This window comes from Dermochelys coriacea, chromosome 8, assembly GCF_009764565.3.
Source record: "Dermochelys coriacea isolate rDerCor1 chromosome 8, rDerCor1.pri.v4, whole genome shotgun sequence".
In the NCBI taxonomy this organism is placed as follows: Eukaryota; Metazoa; Chordata; order Testudines; family Dermochelyidae; genus Dermochelys; species Dermochelys coriacea.
Window position 1 is genome coordinate 20,855,521 of NC_050075.1, and position 24,005 is coordinate 20,879,525.

General features: G+C 42.5%; 1 long non-coding RNA gene across 3 annotated transcripts; it reads left to right on the forward strand.

Moving 5' to 3' along the window:
- Nucleotides 1–14: 14 nt before the first annotated feature.
- On the forward strand, nucleotides 15–20,231 carry LOC119860671. 3 transcript variants are annotated; one of them, XR_006283079.1, is made up of 2 exons: nucleotides 15–152; nucleotides 2,943–4,178. It is a non-coding gene; the product is annotated as an uncharacterized LOC119860671 (long non-coding RNA). The 3 variants fall into 3 exon arrangements; XR_006283078.1 differs by lacking the exon at nucleotides 2,943–4,178 and adding an exon at nucleotides 19,816–20,231 and having other exon boundaries at nucleotides 17–152; XR_006283080.1 differs by lacking the exon at nucleotides 15–152 and adding an exon at nucleotides 19,816–20,231 and having other exon boundaries at nucleotides 1,855–3,266.
- Nucleotides 20,232–24,005: the final 3,774 nt, after the last annotated feature.

Below are 24,005 nucleotides of genomic sequence, written 5' to 3' on the forward strand. Positions count from 1 at the left end.
CGGCCGGTCCCGGGCTTGGAGGACCGCTGCCTGGCCCCGGGAGAGCTGGCTGTGCCACTGCCCTGCTGGGGGACCCTGGGCCAGGGCTCCCCTCTCTGTGCCTCTGCCGGCCCCCCTCCGGCGTCGTGTGGACAGGCTGTGAGCTCTTCGGGGTAAGCATTGCGTGTTTGTACAGCGCCTAGCACAGGGGGCCTGACCCCGCTAGGGGCCTTTCAGCCCAAACCATAAAGCACCCTCCCTACATACTGAGCTACCCCAGGGGCAGTTAGGGCTGCACTGCAGGGAGAGCCTGGGCCCAGTAAACTGCAGCCTGCCTCTGATACGGGATGCTTCAGATCATCATCTCTGTGGCCAGCAGTAAGTGGAAACTGAAAAAGCAGCTGAGGCCTCCGAGGAAGGTGTAAGGATAACTTTTGCTGGCTGCGGATTAACTAATCACTGCTTTGGAAAGGGGGTTGACAAAGTGGTGTCACCTACAGCACAAGTTATATCACAGCACAGAAAAGAAAAAAAGTTACAGCCAAAATACCTCCTCTTGGCGGTTAATCAAGAAAAGGGATCAAAGGGAAGAGGAAATTCGCAGAACTCTATGCATACCACACTGCCTTCCTTGGTGGTTCCACCACTTGCATCGTCTTCTTGTGTCTGTTGCCATCTGCCTCCTCCCTAGTGACCCACCTCTCTCCATTTTACCCTCCTCTGGTGGCTCTGCAGGAAACAAGGCTATACTTAGAAGCTAGAGTAGTTTAGAGTGGAACAAGCAGAGAAACATTTCTTAATGGTGAGATCCATTAGGCTGTGAAATAGGTTCCTAAGGGAAGGGGTGAAAACTTTAGTACCGGGCAGACTGGTTGAAACTATAGTAAGGAACAAAATTGTCATACACCTAGATGAACACAATTTGTTGGGGAAGAGTTAACATGCTTTTTATAAAGGGAAATCATGCCTCACCAATCTACTAGAATTCTTTGCAGATGATACAAAACTACTCACAATAGTTAAGTCCCAGGCAGACTGTGAAGAGCTACAAAAGGATCTCTCAAAACTGGGTTACTGGGCAACAAAATGACAACTGAAATTTAATGTTGATAAATGCAAAGTAATGCACAGTGGAAAACATAATCCCAACTAGACAAATTAAAAAGATGGGGTCTAAACTAACTGTTACCACTCAAAAAAGAGATCTTGGAGTCATTGTGGATAGTTTTCTGAAAACATCCACTCAATGTGCAGTAGCAGTCAAAAAAGGTAACAGAATGTTGGGAATCATTAAGAACAGGATAGATAATAAGACAGAAAATATCATACTGCCTCTATATAAATCCATGTACACCCACATTTTGAATACTGCATGCAGATGTGGTCGCCACATCTTGAAAAAAATGTATTGGAATTGGAAAAGATTCAGAAAATGGCAACAAAAATGATTAGGGTGTGGAACGGCTGCCATATGAGGAGAGATTAATAAGACTTGGACTTTGCAACTTGGAAAAAAGATGACTAAGGGGGGATATGATAGAGGTCTGTAAAATCACAACTGGTGTGGAGAAAGTAAATAAGGAAGCGTTATTTACTCCTCCTCATAACACAAGAACTAGGGGTCACCAAATGAAATTAATAGGCAGCAGATTTAAAACAAACAAAAGGAAGTATTTTTTCACACAATGCACAGTCAACCTATGGAACTCCTTGCCAGAGGATATTATGAAGGCCAAGACTATAACAGGGTTCAAAAAAGAACTAGGTAAATTAATGGAGGATAGGTCCATCAATGGCTATCAGCCAGGATGGGCAGGGGTGGTTCCCTAGCCTCTGTTTGCCAGAAGCTGGGAATGGGTGACAAGGAGTGAATCACTTGATGATTACCTGTTCTGTTCATTTCCTCTGGGGCATCTGGCATTGGCCACTGTCAGAAGAGAGGATATTGGGCTGGATGGACCTTTGGTCTGACCCAGTATGGCCATTTTTATGTTCTTTTCTTGGGATATGTGAAACTAGACTGGAGGAAGCCCTGGAGATTGGACTGTAGGGAACAATCCTGCAGAAGCCCCTGGGAATGAATAAAAAATATCGAATAGACCTTTTGTAACTCAGATGTCTATATTATCTGACCATATTGTACAAGCACATTAGAGGGATGTTTCTCTTAAATGATTAGCAGTGAGCTAGTTAACATACTCAGCTGAAATTTAACAGCCCATCAAAATTAGTAGGGCAATTTCCAGCTCTCATAAGGTAAAGCTGGTTAGACAGGCTTGGCTAGAGGGTCCTACAGTGCAAAAAAACCAAAACAGTGCTGATTCAGATACAGCCTAGAATACATACTAGTAAGAACCAAACAGAGTTAGCTGCTACAGTCACCTAATATTATATTGTGTTGAAGACATAAACCATGTAAGCCAAGCAAGTTACTAAACTGGTTACAAACTCAAAAACACAGAGCCTTAGGCAGCCTGAAACAATAGCTCTGACTACATATTTAGGAATACATACAACACAGCAATAGGTCACATTGGGAAGGTTTTCTCTGAAACAAAAAGGTCAAATTCTGAAGAAATCAATGGGCACCGCATCATGCCAGAATGACTTTATGGCCTGATACAGCTCACAGCCCTGCCGAGAAAAGGAGAACTTAATGCCCTCAGATAAGACCCCTCGTCATTACATTATTTAATTACATAAGGCTTCTAGAAAGCTTGAGTTAAGAACAGGAATTTGACTGCAGTCCAGCTGGGTGCGGTTGCTTAGATCATACTGTGTGTTAGCTTAAGAACTAAAAGCAAGAGTTTATGTGGCATGACTATAGCATAATTGGAGTTGAAATAAGTAAGCTGATACTGATGACTGGATCTGAAAGTAACTATCTTTTTCATAAAGAAACAATAAATTATCACTCTCCTGATGATAGTAATCTTAATACTACCTCATGTTTCTCTTCAAAGGGCTTTACTACCATTAATTGATCCTCATAACTCCTTTGAAGTTGGTAAGTAAATATCATTATGAACATTTTTCAGATGAAGAAATCCAGGCAGAGAGGTGAAATTACTCACCTAGGACAACACGGGGTCTGTTTCACAGCCAAGATTAGCAACCAGGAGTTTCTAGCTCCTAGTTCTATGTTCACAAAAGTACAAAAAGTAACATTCCATATTCCTGACTGCTTTCTTACAGATGAAACAGATCATTGGTGACTCTCTCTAGATTCATAACCAGCGTCTCATAGATTAAAGATAGAGAAATAATCAAATGGTCTTGTAATTAAGGTGAGATTGCTACTTCCTCCCAGATGAATTTAGTACCATTCTACTTCAGCAGTAGAAAAGGAGACTTGCTTTGATGATCCACTCTGGGATGCTGGTGGATCTTGTTGGATTCCAAAGTTCCCTGGAAGATAAATCCATCCCTACCTTAAAGATGAGAAAACAGACAGAGAGGGGTTCACAGCCAGAGTAAATGACAACCAGAGAGAGAACTTGGGTTTTCTAGACTTCCAAACATTGGCTTGTAGCCCCTGCCTATACTGTCTCCCAGAAAAACCTATTTGTCACCCAAGATCATAGACACTAGAGAAGGAAAAAAATCTTTATCTCCATTTGTTCAGGATTTTTCCCTACCATATGTTTTCTAGTCTTTTCCCCTTGTGTCTCCTTGTGGATCTGTGATGATTTACACCAGCTGAGGATCTGGCCCAGAACTGGGGTTAGGTGTTTATGCCCTAGGCAATATTTTATAGACTGTTATGCATCTTTAGTTATAGTTAACCACAGTAGACATATTTATCTTAGTCAGTCCTCACAAGTCAACCCCTCTAGTTCTCTGATTGTTGCCATTCTCTGCATTCTTTCCAGTTTGCCAATATCTTTCTGATAACATGGAGTCCTGAATTCTTTATATGACTTGCTTTAATCACTTACCTCAATCATTTAGTCCATAAATTTATTTTTCTTGGTAAAATGATGTCTGCCTAAATTACCTAGGTACTCCTAATATGTAGATTATATGACATCCCTTATTTTTAACTCCTCATTAATGTATCTCTATAAATTATATTGATTTTTCATAATTTTGATAATTTCTATTGTATCAACCCGAAGTCTCTTCATTTCTAAATAGAGTAATCCCAGTTCTCTTAACATTCTGTACAAATCTGTATAATAAATGTCCTTTAAGGCTCACATCAAATGGTCACTTTTTTCTTTTGAGATCTCTTACTCATTGTTCAGTGCTATTTGATAACCTCTGGCTCGGACTCTGGTGCTCGAGCATGAATTGGGAATGTACTATAGATACATTAATTAGGTCACGAGCAGTCATTTATCAAGGTAAATCTGTGAAGCTTTGTTCTTGAGCTGTATATGTACAGTCACCATTCGGGTCAATTATGTTTTGTTCAAAGGTTGGTATGTGCAGTCATTGAGCTTATTCAGTTATGCACTGTCTTCTGTTGCTTAGGAGTGTATGCAAGCTGCTGAATTGTAGTAGCCTTTCATTTGGGAGTGTATATCAAGGTGTGTGCTGTACTGTTTTGTCATTGTGCATTTATTAGCCAGGTATATGTGTAGTCCTCATGTCACCACAGGTTTATGGAAGTGCATTTGTTTTCAAGGTGTGTTTAGTCGAGTCCCTCTTGAATTCTACAGGGTGTGTCAGTGACTGCACAATGTGTCAAATAAATGACATTAAGGAAGAGAAAACAGTTCAGAGAAGCAAAAAGAAAAGGTTAAAAATGTACTTTTTTAAAGTAAATGGAGAAATTCATGTGAGTGAACAGGTTGGGTAGAGAATTTGCAGAAGGTGAGGACTTGATTATTAATATTGTTTATTGAATTCACATAGCATGCTTAGTACTAGACAAGAATGAAGGCTCAGTTCTTGTCCCCAGGCACTCACAATCTAAACTGGGCATGGACAATATTGTTCAAGCACATAAAAAGACCAAAACCTAGGTCTAATTTTGATGTGATACAGAAATTTATCATCATATTGTTTAAATCACTGTGAATTAATGACAGGTTTCAGAGGGGTAGCCATTTTAGTCTGTATCAGCAAAAACAACAAGGAGTCCTTGTGGCACCTTAGAGACTAACACATTTATTTGGGCATCAGCTTTCATAGGCTATCACCCACTTCATCAGATGCATGGAGTGAAAAAAAGTAGGCAGGTATAAATATACAGCACATAAAAAGATGGGAGTTGCCTTACCAAGTGGGGGCTTCAGTGCTAACGAGGCCAATTCAATTAGAGTGGATGTGGCCCATTCCCAACAGTTGACAAGAAGGTGTGAGTATCAGCAGAGGGAAAATTATTTTTTGTAGTGACCCAGCCACTCCCAGCCTTTATTCAGGCCTAATTTGATAGTGTCAAGTCTGCAAATAAATTCCAGTTCTGCAGTTTCTCGTTTAAGTCTGTTTTTGAAGTATTTTTGTTAAAGAATGACCACTTTTAAGTCTGTTATTGAGTGTCCATGGAGCTTCTTCAACCTCCTCTTTGTTTTTGGTGATTAATGGTATAAGTAGATTTTTAAATTAATATTAGAATAAATTACTTTAAACTTATCTGCCTGTCTAGGAACCTAAATGATCCCACTGCTGTGGTATCTGAGCATCTCCCCAGTGTAGACATCATAACCACAACCTCTCCCTTCTTCCTTCCCACCCTGAAGAAGTAACTTGATTATTTCATAGCTCGTGTGAGTGTGTGAAGAATTTACTAAGGGAAAGCCACAGTGACAAGTTGAGTTTTGCATTTAGTTCTCACCTCACTGCAGTCTGTGGTCACTCTTATCCCTTGTAGGAATGAGATCCATAGATTAGTTCTAGCTGCTGTGACAGCTCTGCCTTTTGCATTCACAAGCACACGCACCCATTAGTCACCATTTTCTTGATCCAGTAAAATGTAGTGGTCCCAAGAGGACATGGCCAGAAGGAGATGCAATAACTGAGATAGCGGGGTCCAATCCAACAGAGGGCTTTAACTATCAGGACAGCGCTCTTGACCAGCACCTTGTTCAATGAGGAGGCAGTGCAGACAGCCAAATGGTGGGATGGTGTATTCACAGGAAGTAGGTGGACTGCTGCATGAAAGACCAGATTTTCCAGGGTGTGGCTTTTATTTTAGATAGCAGCTGCAACATCCCTGAAAGTTATGAATGAATGGATCAGTCTGTAGCCAAGACTACATCTGACAGGAGGGAGTGGACTCTTCAGGCCAATCCAGATTGAAATGGGTGTGGGGAAGGGTGTTGTTGTTTGGTGGTAGAATGGCTATCTGAGCATTTTGTACTGTTGAGGAGTCCAAGAACGCCCATGGCAGCAAGCCCATTTAACAATCTGAGAGCAGAGATCCGTACTAGAGGAGAATTTTTCACAGGAGACAATTTATTGGAAGCACGCCCTAGTCTAGCACCATCACTTCAGTCTTCCCCAGAATCAACTTTAGGCAGCTGCTCTTTATTAAGGTGCTGATTTCAGCTAAGCAGTAAGAAAGCTGGGATGTGGTGCTGTTTACATTTGATGTAAAGGAGATGGAGAGCAGAGTGTCATCTACTTACTGCTGACACTTCAGCCTTTGTTGTCATAGCAGCTGTCTCACGGGTTTTCTTTGGGGAGCGGACCAAGCCTTGTGGGACTCCATAGGTGAGGGCCTTGGAAGTGATTTCTTTGCCTTTTTCATTGTAGTGACATAGGCTCGTAATAATTCCTCGTCTACAAGCCGGTCTGTAGCAGGCTGCATTTTCTGCCATTTCAGTTTTCTTTTCTCATTTGTTGTGTTGCAGATTATATGAAAACCATAGTGATTTGTGGGGTCCTTGGAATGGGAGGGAGCAGTTCAGTGCCAGATAATCAATAGCAGAAGTCAGAGTAGTGAGTCTTTTAAAGAGAGGGTATTTGCTGGGGCCCTGTTTTCAGAGATGCTGAGCAGCCACAGCTTCCAATGATTTCCACTAGAGTTTTGGTCACTTCCTACTTCTGAAAATTTAGCTGTAAGAGCTTGATTTTCAGACATGGACAGTGATTTGGAATGATTGTTTTTGAGTGCCCAGCTTGGCAAATCTTGCAGAGATGCCAAGCACCAGCAACTCCCATTCACTTCAATTTGGAGCTGTGGGTGTTCAGTTAGGCCAAAATCATCAATTTGGGCTTTCAAATAGGCACCCCAAATCTGTTACCAGTTTTGAAAGTGTTGGCTTCTGCCAATAGTGAGCACCAAATACAGGAGGTACATAGAAGAGTAGCTTAGAAGGAGGGTGGCCAGCAGGAAGGCGAGTAGGAGGTAATGAGAGCAGAGGTGTAGGCAGAGACATATTAGTCCAGGGCGTTGAAAGTGAGAATAAGAAGCCTGAATGTGATGTAGTAAGAAGAAACCAGTCTAAGCCAGTGGGCTCACTCCTCAGAAACAAAACAAATCCAGTCAAGCAAGGGTTTCGTTCAGAGGAGGCTGTTTATAAAATAGAGATCAGACCAAGTTATATTAAGCAAAAGTGTAATAAAACTCCCTCAGCCTGCAGTTCAAGGTTCCTGAGTGCAAAATTACTCCCTAAAGGAATCATTCTCCCCTGTGCTTCCCAAGTAGCCAATTGATGGTTCTTTCCCAAGCATCTGGACTAAGGGAGGAGCAAAACTGATCTGAAATAACCCCTTATTCACTGGGGACTTCATGGAACCCCTGTACCCTCTCACACTGTGACAGAGAGACTGCAGTAGAGATGATTGTGTTTTAATTGGACCGGTCTCACTTTTTGTGGTACTTCAAGGTTTCTGAACAGAAAGGATCAGAGTTGGGTTGTCACATGTCCAGTTTTGGACTGGACAGTCCAGTCAAAAAGAGGACCTGGCAATGGCTGGTCAGCACTGCTGATCGGACGCTAAAAGTCCGGTTACCAGGGTAACCGCAATCAGCCTCCCTGCTGAGAGGGTAGGAAGAGAGGCAACTGCTCAGCTGCTGTTCATGATGGAGAGAACTGGTGGCTCCCAGATATGGCTCCAGCCTCTCCAGCGGAGAGTTAGATTCCACTGCTGCCCGGGGAGATCCTGTCCACCCCTCTTTCCAGCTGTGCCCCGATTTCCTGGCTCTGGGAGTGGCTCTGTTGCCCCCCCCACACACACACACACACACTGCAAACACAGGTTTCAGAGTAGCAGCCGTGTTAGTCTGTATTCGCAAAAAGAAAAGGAGTACTTGTGGCACCTTAGAGACTAACAAATTTATTAGAGCATAAGCTTTCGTGAGCTACAGCTCACTTCATCCAAACAGTGCATTTCCCCCACCCCCGCTGCTGTCCATTACTGCCTCTCTACACACACACACACACACACACACACACACACACACAGTGCATGCCCCTCCTTCCTGTCCTTTACTGCCTCTCCTCACCACATACACACACTACTATCACCCCACTGCCAGTTAGTGGTACCCCAACTCCAGTGCCCTGTCTGCTAGTTAGTGCCCCCACCCACAGCATGCCCCATCAATGCCAGTTACAGTCCCCTCCACACCTCCACCAACCCCTCAATGACAGTTACAGCTCTCCCCAAAACCCTAGTGCCCACACACACAGCATTCCCGCTCAATGCCAGTTAGTGCCCCTATAATCCCATCTCCCCTCAATGCCAATTACTGCACCCCCTACATCTTTGGGAAGTAGAGCAAATCTACAGTTTTTTGTGAGTTATCAAGAGTGTGGATTAATACATTTCTATTCAAACAATATTCTGAAATGCTTTTTCTAGTGACAATTTTTCAAATAAAGTTTGATTTAAAATACAATACTTTCTTAATCAGCCAAAAATAATTTGCCAGCTTTTCAAAGAACAATGTAGACCCCTAAGAAGAATTAATTTCTACAAAACAAATCTTACTGTGCATAATATGCCAGAAGCCATAACATTTGTACCAAATTGAGATTCTAAAACAGAAACAAGTTGATTAGGACTATGGAACATGGGGCGATAGCTAACAGCAGCTGTTCACGGATTGCTGCATTTTATAGCAGAATTACATATGCTGTCCAGTTTGTTTGGCATTATCTTGGGATATTATGTTTTAGCAAGGCATTCTTGTTTGTATACCTTAAACTTTCCTTTTCTACATTTGTGGAACTTCTCATTTGCCCTCACCCCAAGAAAAAACTGACATTCCTGTATCGGTTGGTATTTAATAGCACATAGAAAGGAGATGGGATCAGCTTTTAACCAAGATATAGGAAGATTTTTAAACTTTGGTTTTGGATATTAGTGTTATTGGTACTTCTCACTTAATGTAGATGCACTTGAACCTGTTTAACCCTCACTTAAATCAGTTTAATTTAATTTAGTAATTTAGTGATTGGTTGATCACAGAATGACTATGAGCCGCCAATGTGATATGGCCGTGAAGAAAACTAATGCGGTCTTGGGATACATCAGGCAAGGTATTTCCAGTAGAGATAAGGAGGTGTTAGTGCTGTTATACAAGGCATTGGTGAGACCTCATCTGAAACATTGTGTGCAGTTCTGGTCTCCCATGTTTAAGAAGGATGAATTCAAACTGGAACAGGTACAGAGAAGGGCTGCTAGGATGATCTGAGGAATGGAAAACCTGTCTTATGAAAGAGCTTGGCTTGTTTAGCCTAACCAAAAGAAGGCTGAGAGGAGTTACGATTGCTCTCTATAAATATATCAGAGGGATAAATATCACAGAAGGAGAAGAATTATTTAAGCTCAGTATCAATGTGGACACAAGAACAAATGGATATAAACTGGGGCCATCAGGAAGTTTAGACTTGAAATTAGATGAAGGTTTCTAACCATCAGAGGAGTGAAGTCCTGGAACAGCCTTCCAAGGGAAGCAGTGGCTTCAAGACTAAGCTTGATAAGTTTATGGAGGGGATGATATGATGAGATTGTCTAATTTTGGCAATTAATTGATCTTCGACTACTAGTGGTAGATATGCCCAATGGCCTGTGATGGGATGTTAGATGGGATGGGATCTGAGTTACTACAGAGAATTCTTTCCTGGGTGTCTGGCTGGTGAGTCTTGCCCACATACTCAGGGTTTAGCTGATCACCATATTTGGGGTCGGGAAGGAATTTTCCTCCAGGACAGATTGGCATAGGCCCTGGAGGTTTTTTGCCTTCCTCCGCAGCATGGTGCACGGGTCGCTAGCTGGAGGATTCTCTGCACCTTGAACTCTTTAAAGCACGATTTGAGGACTTCAATAGCTCAGACATAGGTTAGGGGTTTGTTACAGGAGTTGGTGGGTGAGATTCCGTGGCCTGCGTTGTGCAGGAGATCAGACTAGACGATCATAATGGTCCCTTCTGACCTTAAAGTCTATGATTCTATGAGTACATGGTAAACAAGGATTAAATGGGTTTAAATGCATCTACATTAGGGGGTATCGTCTATTTAATTATGCAGATTTCAAATTAATTTAGTTAAGACTGTACAACTTTTCTAATACAGATAAGCCTTAAGTATTAGAACACAATTACAAAAAGATGCACATTGAGTAAATGTCAATATGTATTGGTATAATACCACGCTGAATCTGCTCATTAGGCTTGCTTCATTTGAGTGTGCAATTAGTTTTCTCTTTTAAAAAATCCCTGAGAAAGTGTGTGGGGAAAGCCTACCTACAGAAGAGGTGAGACATTTAATGAATGTTCCTAAGGCTAGATGGTTTTTCGACATGAATTTTCTGTGGAGAATTTTGTTGTAGAAAGGAATCAAGTATGAGAAAAAAGTTTTCCAAAAGGCAAAGAAAAAATACCTCTTTTAACCCTCTCCTGCTGTTCTAAGTCTCATGAATCAGCTTGCTGAATCACAGCTTCCTGGGAGAGGGAAGTGAGCAGGGAGGTGAGGGGCGTGGCCTCAGGAAGAGGCAGGGCAGGGGGCATGGCCTCCGGGGAAGAAGCAGGGCAGGGGTGTCTGGTTTTCAGCAATTAGAAAGTTGGCAACTTGCTAATTTAGGGACTGGACTAGACTAGTTGCAAGAACTGATCTTAGCTACTGTAGGTTAATGCAGTACATCTGTGCCACAATTTACGGTGTATGTACGGTTCATCCCTCCCCTGTGAGGGCCATCAAAAGGGAACATATCACAGCTGGTGGCATTCTGAAGAATTCAGACTTCCTGAACTTATCAAATAATTGAATCAGATCTGACAAGAAACAAGTGGGCTCAGAAGATTCCATGCTACTAAAATACTCCAGAAGTTGACATTTTACTACACTATATTACTGTCTGCCTGTGACAGGGCACCACCCACCAAGCAGGTCCATTTGTGGCATGGCCCTGCAGGCCCACTGCCCTCGTTCTTACAGCGCTCTGCTTCCAGACTAGAGTACTTACACCAAGGTTTCCTTTTTGTGGGGCTTATTTATTAACTCTCATATAGCATACAAACTCTTTAGACCCTCAAGACCACCTGTCTTCTGTAAGCCTCGGTACTAGTGTAGGCAGGCAGGTATCCCCTCCTAAGTTCAGGAATCCCACAGCCTCTTACTGACCTGTGTAATAACTCAGATAGGCTTACCCTCCTTACATGCAGGAGTTCCACAGCTCTCCTCCTGGACCTGTGTTGCGACTCAGGCCAGCTGCAGGCCTCAGCCAGCTTCTCCCCAGTTAAGCCTTTTATGCAGGCTTGGAGAGATCAGTCAGTAGGCAGGCATCTGCTGCTAGCTTCTGTGGTACCTCTTTAGAAGCACCCTCCTTCAGTTGTGCTTTTGTATCCATTTATTGGGCTCAGGAGCTCTGGGACCCTCCCACCCCATAGGGTCCTAGAGCCCAAGCTCCAGCCCACGCCCAAAAGTCTACAAAGCAATGAAACAGCTCCGCAGCCCAAGCCCCACAAGCCCAAGTCGACTGGCATGGGCCAGCCATGGGTTTTTCTTTGCTGAATAGACATGCCCTTGATTACTTACAGGTGAGGCAACAGCATTGTTCTTCTTTAAAAAGTCAGAGGTAGAGTGGGCCACTCACCCTGTGATTCTGCCAAAATGATAGTCATGGGGTACCCACGAAATTCTTTGGCCTGTGTAGGAGGTCAGACTAGATGATCTAATGGTCCCTTCAGGCCTTAAAAATCCATGGATCCGTAGGTCAAAGGGGCCCAGCTGACCTTGCGATCTGTATGCAGTTCACACAGATGGCCATTCTATTAATTATGGTTTTCCCGCAAATTCTAAAGAATGTTTCCCTCACCACATTTATATTTCACTTCCCTTTTATTCCATTTTTTTAGAAGCCTCCCACACTCTTTTAAATTATGTTTCTCTCATTTCTAAGTTTGTCTTTCTTTTGAGGGTTTATTTTGAAATAATTTGGTGACTTCCCAGCTTCACCCCTACTTACTCAATCTCCTCCCTGAAATCTTGATGGAAACACACTCATATACCATAAGACAGAGGGAGGTTTCCAGTTCCATTTGCTCCTGTGGAAATTGCCTGCTGTGCCCTTTCCATTTCAGTAGATGGTTGGTGCTGGTAAGAGCAGTGACAATAACATCAAAGTCTGAAAATAAAATATTGAAGAGTCAAATCTACCCTGAACTTCAGAGGAGTTACAACAGGGATAAATTTAGCCCATTATTACTAGTTGTATAGTCATAAACATATTGGCCTCTTATACTTACAGGGAGAAATGAGATTTGCCTTTCTCTGCATGGATGCCCTAAACCAGGTGACTGAAAGTCAGGACTCCTGTGTTCACTTTGGAACTCTCACTGTGTGTTTTTGAGCAGCCATGGGCAAGACAGCCCTGTGCCTCAGTTATCCCATCTGTAAAATGGTGTGAAAATAAATTATGTTAATTAATGTAAGACCCTTTGGAAATTGGCAAAGTAATGTATATGAGGGAACAGGTATGCAAGAAATATGCATAAGAAATAAGGCTTATGTTTAAGCCGTCAGCTTGGGATAATTTGAGCTATTAGTGAATAACTCTCACCAACAATAACAGAAGCCATGCACATAACTTTCCCCATACTACAGGAAAATTTTACCTTCTGAACATTTGCACATTTCCCTGAACCAGACGCTGATCAAATCACATGGATGCTGCGTGAGCGTGTGACCAGAAGCCGATGTGCTCACTTACCGCCCAGAAGCTCGTCACAGTGACAATCTGAAGCTGTGAAAGAAAAAATGACTCATGGTTAGAGCTTTATGTAAATGAGAAGCCTCTGTTGTCATTTCCTGTTTTCCCAACAAGCCAGGCTGAGTTCAGTTCAGTTACAAGATGTACTTTGCTCCCGCTCTCTTCTTCTCGAAGCAGTGCTATTATGGAAGGGAGGACATGGTTTTCGAACCACACAGCATTGTTGATGGGGCAATGAGGCAGAATTGCAAGTCATTCTGAATGTGAAAGTCTCTTGGAATGTTGGGCTGACTACACAGTCCTGGTGCCTGCTGTGGATTGCAAAAGTCACTAAATCTTTACACGCTGACCGTAAATGTTGAGTTGGAATTGAAAAAGGAGAAGTTGTGGACTGCAGTGAAGCCTTCTCCCCACTGGGAACTGATTGTTTTTGGTTAGTTTGAAGGGTAGTTTTTCTTGTTAGAGTCCCTCATTTAGTTCAGTAATGACATAAGAAAAAGTCCTGCTGTTGGGGAGCACCACACTGCGTGCCATCTCATAACAAACCTCACATAGGCAGCGTACTCCAGGCAACGGCAGTGATGATGAGCAGTGAAAACAGCCAAATGTACCAGGTGTGAAGTGTCTGACCAGAAAAACCCATCAGATAATATTATTCAAGAAAGAGGGTCTGATTATTCTTTCAGTTACCCAAGCAGAAATCAGATGCAACTCCACTGAAGTCCGTGGAGTTACGAGTGTAAAACTGATGTAACTAAATGGGAGGAGAATCAGGCTCAGGCCCAAAGACTTTGAGTCTTTCAGCTATTCTTGTTTCTACTGTGTGTAATCCAGTGACCTGTGTGTGTACATATTGCCAGCAGATATAGCATAGCAGTGTCTGCTGTAGAGGACTGAACTTTAGCGAACCAAAAGGCATGATAAACTCTGGCACTCTAGAACACATTTGCCTTGTATTGGGTACATTGGGTAGAATGATAGAAAGAATTCTAAGATCCTTACACATGCCAAATTTAATTGACTTCACTGGGAGTTTTACTTGAGTAAGGACTTCATGATCTGAAATTAGAGATGAAAAAGAAACATAACTCTTCTTGTCCAGCCCCAGGGATCATAGAAGGATTGTTCCCTACAGTTGATTCTCCAGTGCTTTGCTCAGTCAACTGAAACCAGCACAAGTCTTTCACTACTTCCCTTTGGAGATTATAATACTATCTAACAGATTTCATTGTGAAAAACCATTTCCTGATATTCAGCCTATTTCTACATACATGTCACTTCTGTGGGGCCAGGATTTCACTCTGTGGATATGTCTACATAGCAGCTTCGAGATGTGATTCCCAGCTTGGTTAGACAGACATGCTAGCTCTGCTCAAGCTACTCTCCTAAAAACAGCAGTGTGGCCACAGCGACTCAGGCTAGCTGGCTGTGTATAATCCCACCCGACCCCCTTGGTAGTATGTACTTGGCTGACTAGCCCAAGCTGCTGTCCATGTCTCCATGGTCACTGCTATTTATAGTGCACTAGCTCAAGCAGAGCTAGCACGTGTATGACTATCTGAGCTGGGAATAACATCTCCCAGCTGCTGTGTAACATATGCTATGTATGGTGTGTCCCTGCCTTGCTAAAATACTGTATGCTTATCCCCTCACACCTGTGATATATCAATGTTAAGTATTTATCTAACTAAAAGGTTATTAATACCAATAGTTCATGGTCTTTTCAAAGGTGTTTTTGAGCTTCAAGAAACTGATGCATCTAAGGTAATATTGTATGATGAAGATGCAGTTGTGAAATAATATTACTTTACCTTTCTCTTGCACCTTTCATCTGAGGATCTTAATGCACTTTACAGAGATTAATTAGTTCTCATAATGCTTCCTTAGAAATAGTTAAATGTTATTGTTCCCAGTTTACAAATGTGGAAACCAAGTCATAGAGAGGTTAAATGATATGACCAGCGCCCCAGCATGAGACAATGGTAGTTTTGTGGATGGAACCCAGGAGTTCTGTTCACTTCTCATATGTATGGAATGTAGTTGTAGCCATGTCAGTCCCAGGATATTAGAGAGACAAGATGGGTGAGTCCAGGATATACACCTTCACATGCTTAAAACCTCCTTCACCAAACAAGGTCACTCCACCAGAGAAGTAGATTGCATCATGGAATGGGTCAACCAAATACCCCGAGAGAGTATTTATTCAATAGAGAAATAAAACCCGCTTTGACCGCACATCCCTAATTGTCACTGACCACCCCACACTGGATCCCATCCGGGATATCATCAAACAACTACAACTCATACTCAATGGGGATCCCATCCTGAAATCTTTCCTGAACCCCCATTCCTAGACTTCAAACAACCCTGCAACCTCTCCAAGCTCATAATCAGAAGCAAGCTCCCCACAGACCAGGACAAACCAACTCAAAATAGCTCCAGACCCTGCCAGAACAACAGATGCAAAATCTGCAGACATATCTCAACTGCTACAATGATCAACACCCCAGACAACACACCTTTCAAGATCCATGGACTTACGCACTCCTATCGCAATATGCAGTGTACCTCATCCAATGCACTAAATGCTCCAGTAACAACTATGAGGGTGAAAACAGTCATTACACTCTCAAATGAACTCACACAGGAAAATAAGACAAAAACACCACATCACCAGTGAGAGAACACTTTTCACAAATTTCAGAGTGGTAGCCGTGTTAGTCTGTATCAGCAAAAAGAATGAGGAGTACTTGTGGCACCTTAGAGACTAACAAATTTATTTGAGCAAAAGCTTTCATGGGCTAAAACCCACTTCATCGGATGCATGCAGTGGAAAATACAGTAGAAAGATGTATACACACACAGAGAACACGAAAAATGGGTGTTGTCATACACACTATAACGAGAGTGATCAATTAAGGTGAGCTACTATCAGCAGGAGAAAAAAACCTTTCGTAGTGATAATCAGGATGGCCCATTTCCAACAGTTGACAAGAAGGTGAGAGTAACAGTAGGGGGTAGAATAAGCATGAGGAAATAGTTTTACTTTGTGTAATGACCCATCCACTCCTAGTCTGTATTCAAGCCTAATTTAATGGTGTCCAGTCTGCAAATTAATTCGAATTCAGCAGTCTCTGTTGGAGTCAGTTTTTGAAGTTTTTTTGTTGTAATATTGCGACTTTTAGGTCTGTAATCGAGTGACCAGGGAGACTGAAGTGGTCTCTGAGTAGTTTTTGAATGTTATAATTCTTGACGTCATTTTGTGTCCATTTATTCTTTTACGTAGAGACTGTCCCGTTTGGCCAATGTACATGGCAGAGGGCTATTGCTGGCACATGGTGGCATATATCACATTGGTAGATGTGCAGGTGAACGAGCCTCTGATAGTGTGGCTGATGTGATTAGGTCCTATGATGGTGTCCCCTGAATAGATATGTGGACAGAGTTGGCAATGGGTTTTGTTGCAAGGATAGGTTCCTGGTTAGTGTGTGTGTTGTGTGATGTGTGGTTGCTGGTGAGTAGTTGCTTCAGGTTGGGGGACTGTCTGTAAGCAAGGACTGACTTGTCTCCTAAGATCTCTACAAAGGAAAGAGGACACTACACTATCTAAACTACTACATGCCACAAGGGGCCACAACAGTGGTTCCCTTAACCCACCCAGCAATATTTTTAATCTATCCAGCTGTATTCTTAGCCCAACAGAAGAATCTGTCCTATCTCGGGGCCTCTCCTTCTGCCCCTCCACCCCCATGAACATGATACAGTTTTGTGGTGACCTAGAATCTTATTTTCAATGTCTCTGACTCAAGGAATATTTCCAACACACCTCTGAACAGCATATTAACACACAGAGACCTTCCTACCAACTCTACAAAAAGAAGGATTCTGGGTGGACTCCTCCTGAAGGTCGAAACAGCAGCCTGGACTTCTACATAATGCTTCCGCCAACATGCACAGGCTGAAATTGTGGAAAAGCAGCATCACTTGCTGCATAACCTCAGCCGTGCAGAACACAATGCCATCCACAGCCTCAGAAACAACTCTGACATCATAATAAAAAAGGCTAACAAAGGAGATGCTGTCGTCATCATGAATAGGTCGGAATATGAACAAGAGGCTACAAGGCAACTCTCTAATACCACATTCTACAAGCCATTAGCCTCTGATCCCACTGAGGGTTACCAAAAGAAACTACACCATCTGCTCAAGAAACTCCCTGAAAAAGCACAAGAACAAATCTGCACAGGCACACCCCTAGAACCCTGACCAGGGGTATTTTAACTGCTATCCTAGATCCATAAACCTGGAAATCCTGGATGCCCCATCATCTCAGGCATTGGCACCCTGACAGCAGGATTGTCTGGCTACGTAGATTTCCTCCTCAGGCCCTACGCTACCAGCACTCCCAGCTATCTTCGAGACACCAATGACTTCCTGAGGAAACTACAATCCATTGGTGATCGTCCAGAAAACACCATCCTGGCCACTATGGATGTAGAAGTCCTCTACACCAACATTCCACACAAAGATGGACTACAAGCCATCAGGAACAGTATCCCCAATAATGTCACGGCTAGCCTGGTGGCTGAACTTTGTGACTTTGTCCTCACCCATAACTATTTCACATTTGGGGACAATGTATCCTTCAAGTCAGTGGCACTGCGATGGGTACCCGCATGGCCCCACAAAATGCCAACATTTTTATGGCTGACTTAGAACAAAGCTTCTTCAGCTTTTGTCCCCTGACGCTCCTACTCTACTTGCATTGATGACATCTTCATCATCTGGACCTCACATGGAAAAGAAGCCCTTGAGGAATTCCACCATGATTTCAACAATTTCCACCCCACCATCAACCTCAGCCTGGACCAGTCCACACAAGAGATCCACTTCCTGGACACTATAGTCTAATAAGTGATGGTCACATAAACACCACACTATACCGGAAACCTACTGACCGCTATACTTATCTACATGCCTCCAGCTTTCATCCAGATCACACCACACAATCCATTGTCTACAGCCAAGCTCTAAGATACAACAGCATTTGATCCAAACCCTCAGACAGAGACGAACACCTACAAGATCTCTATCAAGCATTCTTACAACTACAATACCCACCTGCTGAAGTGAAGAAACGATTGGCAGAGCCAGAAGAGTACCCAGAAGTTACCTACTACAGGACAGGCTCAACAAAGAAAGTAACAGAACGCCACTAACCGTCACGTTCAGCCCCCAACTAAAATCTCTCCAGCGCATCATCAAGGATCTACAACGTGTCCTGAAGGATGATCCCTCACTCTTACAAATCTTGGGAGACAGGCCAGTCCTTTATTACAGACAGTCCCCCAACCTGAAGCAACTACTCACCAGCAACCACACATCACATAACAAACACACTAACCCAGGAACCTATCCTTGCAACAAAACCCATTGCCAACTCTGTCCACATATCTATTCAGGGGACACCATCATAGGACCTAATCACATCCGCCACACTATCGGAGGCTCGTTCACCTGCACATCTACCAATGTGATATATGCCACCATGTGCCAGCAATAGCCTTCTGCCATGTACATTGGCCAAACGGGACAGTGTCTACGTAAAAGAATAAATGGACACAAAATGACGTCAAGAATTATAACATTCAAAAACTACTCAGAGACCACTTCAGTCTCCCTGGTCACTCGATTACAGACCTAAAAGTCGCAATATTACAACAAAAAAACTTCAAAAACTGACTCCAACAGAGACTGCTGAATTCGAATTAATTTGCAGACTGGACACCATTAAATTAGGCTTGAATAAAGACTAGGAGTGGATGGGTCATTATACAAAGTAAAACTGTTTCCCCATGCTTATTCTACCCCCTACTGTTACTCTCACCTTCTTGTCAACTGTTGGAAATGGGCCATCCTGATTATCACTACAAAAGGTTTTTTTCTCCTGCTGATAGCTCACCTTAATTGATCACTCTTGTGATAGTGTGGATGGCAACACTCATTTTTTATGTTCTGTGTGTGTGTGTGTGTGTGTGTGTATATATATATATATATATATATATATCTATATATGTATGTATATATATATATATCTATATATATCTTTCTACTGTATTTTCCACTGCATGCATCCGATAAAGTGGGTTTTAGCACACGAAAGCTTTTGCTCAAATAAATTTGTTAGTCTCTAAGGTGCCACAAGTACTCCTCATACCTTTCACAAAGTGATCGCTCTATATCTGACCTATCAGTCCTCACCCTCAATGGAAACCTGCACAACACTTTCAAAAGACAAGCCTGGAAGCTTAATTTCATTACTTTGCTAGACACTTAAAATCATGGACTGAACAGACACTGGATTTATGGCTTATTACAACAATCTGTAAACCGCTCTTTTTGTCCTATGCCTGCAGAGGTGTTAATGGGCCACTCTGCCTTGAATGGTCCCTTACCATATGTGCTAACAACGTGTTCCACCTTGCATTTTGGTTTGATGCTGGGAGTATCTTTCCCAGACCTGAAGAAGAGCTGTGTGTGGCTTGGAACCTTGTCTCTCTCACCAACAGAAGTTGGTCCTATAAAAGATATTACTTCACCTACCTTGTTTCACTTCTTGTATGGTAACATTCTGAATCAAAGATATTGCTGTATTCACAGTGATTGATATATAACTCTGTGTTACATCAAAGTGAATGGGCACCTGACTGGATTCTCTCTGATTTACAGGGTTGTCACTGTTCTGCACAGGAGAGTCCCAATTTTCACAGGTCCTATTAAATTGGGTTTGCAGGACATTCCTATGGGGGTCTTGAATCATCCTGACGCCAACAGAAGGTGGATCATTTGACATGATGAAGTTGCATCAGTATGGGAAAATGCAAAAGTTGTAATGCTATGACACATTTTGTATGTAATTACTTAAAAGAGGATGTCTTGCTATAAGGTGTGTGTAACCCATGGTCAGTTATGTTCCCACAGTCACCCAATGATTTGGCAATCTTTCTGTCCTCTTCCTGCAGACTTTGGGAAGTTATAACTTATGATGGAAACAAAGTTGAATTGTAACATGTATGTCAGCATTGAAGAGTTGCTACTGGATGACCTTTTCAGTTTGAGCAAATACACTAATTAACTTTGCCTTACTTACTGTTTTCTTTCAAAGCTTAGCATAATAGGAAATCCTCTGCAATTGTTCACTTTAATCAGCATCTCTATTGTGCTGGCTTTTGTTCCATTAAACGAACTGTGCAATATATCTTGGTGATATCTGAGCATGCCGAGAGTGGGGATTGCACTTTCTCTGCTGTCAAGCATCTGTGCCCTGGAAATTGGAATGTTTCGGTTCAGCAGTTGTAGACTAGAGAATACCACAAACAGAATGTGCTAAACTCGGTACACTTGTCAAAACACAATAAAGAATAAAGAAGCAGCCCTCTCTTTTTGGATTTCAAGAACAAAATAGGCACCCAGTCAGTTTTAGAGTAACACTTACCAATGCTAATAATTTGACCTGACTGAATAATGAAAAAGCAGAGTTTGCAAATCTGTACTTTGCTCCATGGTTGTAATATTGTTTGTTAGTAGTTGGATGACTACTCAGTGTTTTTTTTTTAAAATGCTCATGAATACTGGGAATTACACAGATGTTAGCACAAGTAATTTATTTTTCCACAAATCCATTCTGAAACACATATTAATTGCAATTTGCTATTTGTCTTTCATCCTCAATTTTCTGATTTTAAATTTTCAGTCATTCAGCTAGAGAACAGAAGCTATACCACCATTACTACTGTGACAAAGTTCCTCCTCTACCTTGGTGGGTCTTGCTCTTATTGGTGGATTTGCTCACCTTGGAGCTTCACGGCAGCCCTCAGTTTGGCCATTTTCATGAACCCACAGTCCAGATCAACTCCTCCTGTGTCTGACCAGGAGTTGGGAGGTTTGGGGGGAACCCGGGCCCACCCTCTACTCTGCGTTCCAGCCCAGGGCCCTGTCGAATGCAGCTGTCTAGAGTGCCTCCTGGAACAGCTGTGCAACAGCTACAACGCCCTGGGCTTCTTCCCAACACATTTATCATCAACATAGGACCTTCCTCCTGGTGTCTGATAATGCTTGTACTCCTCAGTCCTCCAACAGTATGCGCTCTCGCTCTCAGCTCCTCCTCTTGCTCCCCACTCCTTATACACACACCACAACTGAAGTGAGCTCCTTTTTAAACCCAGTGCCCTGATTAGCCTGCCTTAATGGATTCTAGCAGCTTCTTGATTGGCTGCAGGTGTTCTAATCAGCCTGTCTGTCTTGATTGTCTCCAGAAGGTTCCTGATTGTTCTGGAATCTTCCCTGTTACCTCACCCAGGGAAAAGGGATCTACTTAACCTGGGGCTAATATATCTGCCTTCTGTTACTCTCCGGTAGCCGTCTGGCCCAACCCTGTCACACTACACAATTCAAATAACAAACAGTGTAAGTGAGCAGTGTTCAAACATAGCATAGGCTAAAAATTGTTTTTTCAAATTATTAGGTAAATATTTAGGGATAACAGATGCATTCACAGAAAAGCAGAATTGGTTTATGAAATAGAAAAAAGGGCTAAAACTTGCAAAAAATAGTTCTGTCAACTGTACTTCTAAGAGTCTGTGCTTTATAAAACATAAACAAAGAACTGAACTGCTGCTCAGCCTTTGGGAAAGATTTATGTTGCACCATATCTTATCTGCTACTTCCTGTTTCATCACAGTAATGTTGATTTCACATCATTGGCACATGCAATGTACAAAAGGTTCGGGGGTCACAATTCACTGGTGACACAAGTAAACAACAATGTAGTTTGCTCCTCCTGTTCTGGTTTATTAGAGAGAAGAGCTGATTGTGATGCTTCCCACCAGTGAGGCACCTCACTACACCTCACTATCATCTGTGTTTAGTGTGAGGAAGCCTTGTTGTGCCTGCCATGGTTCAGCTCCCCAACTCCACTGGCCACGGGCAACACAGGCACTCCCTTCTAGACATAAGCAGGTCCCTCTGTCTCTCTGTTGGTTAGTGATAGGCATGCTCCAACCCCTGAGTCCTCCAAACATCTCCCTGAAGTGTACACCTCCTACTCCATTGGACACTCATAGTATTCACAGATTCGCTGCTCCCAAAGGAGTAGCACAGCACAGCTTACCAGTTACACCTCAGATCACTGCTCTGCTTAACACACAGTACCTAGATATGTTCATAGTGAGAACACGTATATGTTTATTTAACAAAGGATAAAGAGTCTGGTAATAGCAATATTACACAGGGTACAATCTGGACCGATGAACAGCTATGTCCCCTTAGTTCTCTAACCTGGGGTGCCTTTTATACTGCTTCGCTGTGAGAGTTATCAGTCCTGGTCTCCTCACACACAGCCTCCAGCATGTAAATTGCTCCCAGTTATATTATGTGAGTGTTATAGCCAACCAATTATGAATTACACTGCAGAACAACACCAGCAAATTCCTAGTCCCATACTTTCCCCCAGAAATGTGCATCTTGTACTGCCCAGCTCTCTCTGGACAATAGAAGCTCATATAAAGTCTGTCATTTTATTAATAGAAAATGATATGCACAAATCCTGTTGTCCCAAATGGACTTTCTCAAACACTTCAGTCTAAACACTCTGATTTAGATAAAACAACAAAACAAATTTATTGACTATAAAAGATAAATTTGAAGTGATTACAAGTAATGAGACATAAAAGTCAGAATTTTGGTTACAAGAAAATAAAAGTAAAACACCACTAATACCTAACTTAACAAGCTAAGTGAATTCAAAGCAAAAGTCTCTCTCACCACATGTTACAGCAATCTTGCTGGCTAAATTCCTTTCAGTCAGGATCCCTCCCCAAGTCCAGAGCTATTTCCTTTGTTCTTCAGACATTGTGGATGCCCTGGGTAGAGAGAAAGGGAGGAAGAAATAATTTGTGGGGCGCCTCCTCTCTCCTCTGATAATCCTTTCTCTTTTTTGAGAATCATCTCCAGCTGAAGTTCAGGAGACAGGAAGTCTGTGTGGACAGGAACCTCCAGCTTCTTTCTTCATCAAGATGTAGATTTTTGCCCACATCTGGCAGTCCTTACTCGGTTTGTATTCCTCCCCTTATTAAGGCAAAACTTCCAGTTAAGACAATGGAGGTTGCTTGACTATAATCTTAAATTAAACAGAGTAAGACTCCCAGGACTTGGCCTGTGTATATATATTTGAGTTTAATTCTTTAGGAAAATTTCTTTCTTTCTTTCTTTCTTTCTTTCTTTCTTTCTTATAATAATAATAATAATTAATTACATTTTGCACTCTAACTATAAGCTAAATAGCAGGACAGACTTCCCACCAACAGGACGTATTTGATTATGGAGCAGTCTCCCAAGGGAAGTGGGATTTTTTTAAAAAAAGACTGGACAAAGGACTAGAAATTGCACTGAAAGGAACAATCCTGTATTAGCCCCAGGGAGCCAGATAGATAATCTCTAACTTCCATAATTCCATAGTGTTTTCCACGTGAGAAGCTCAGACATTAATAAATAGGGTCCTACCAAATTCAAGGCCATGAAAAACACGTCATGGACCATGAAGTTGGGTCCCCCCCTCCATGAAATCTGGTCTTTTGCACTATACTATACAGATTTCATGGGGTGAGACCAGCCTTTCTGAAATTGGGGTTCCTGACCAAAAAGGCAGTTGCAGGGGGTTCACAAGGTCACACTTTTGCCACCTTTGCTTCTGCGCTTCCTTCAGAGCTGGGTGGCCAGAGAGCGGTGGCTGTTGGTCAGGCACCCAGCCCTGAAGGCAGTGCCCCATCAGCAGCAACACAGATGTAAAGGTGGCAATACCATACCATGACACCCTTACTTCTGCGCTGCTGCCTTCAGAGGTGGATGTTTGGAGAAGGACG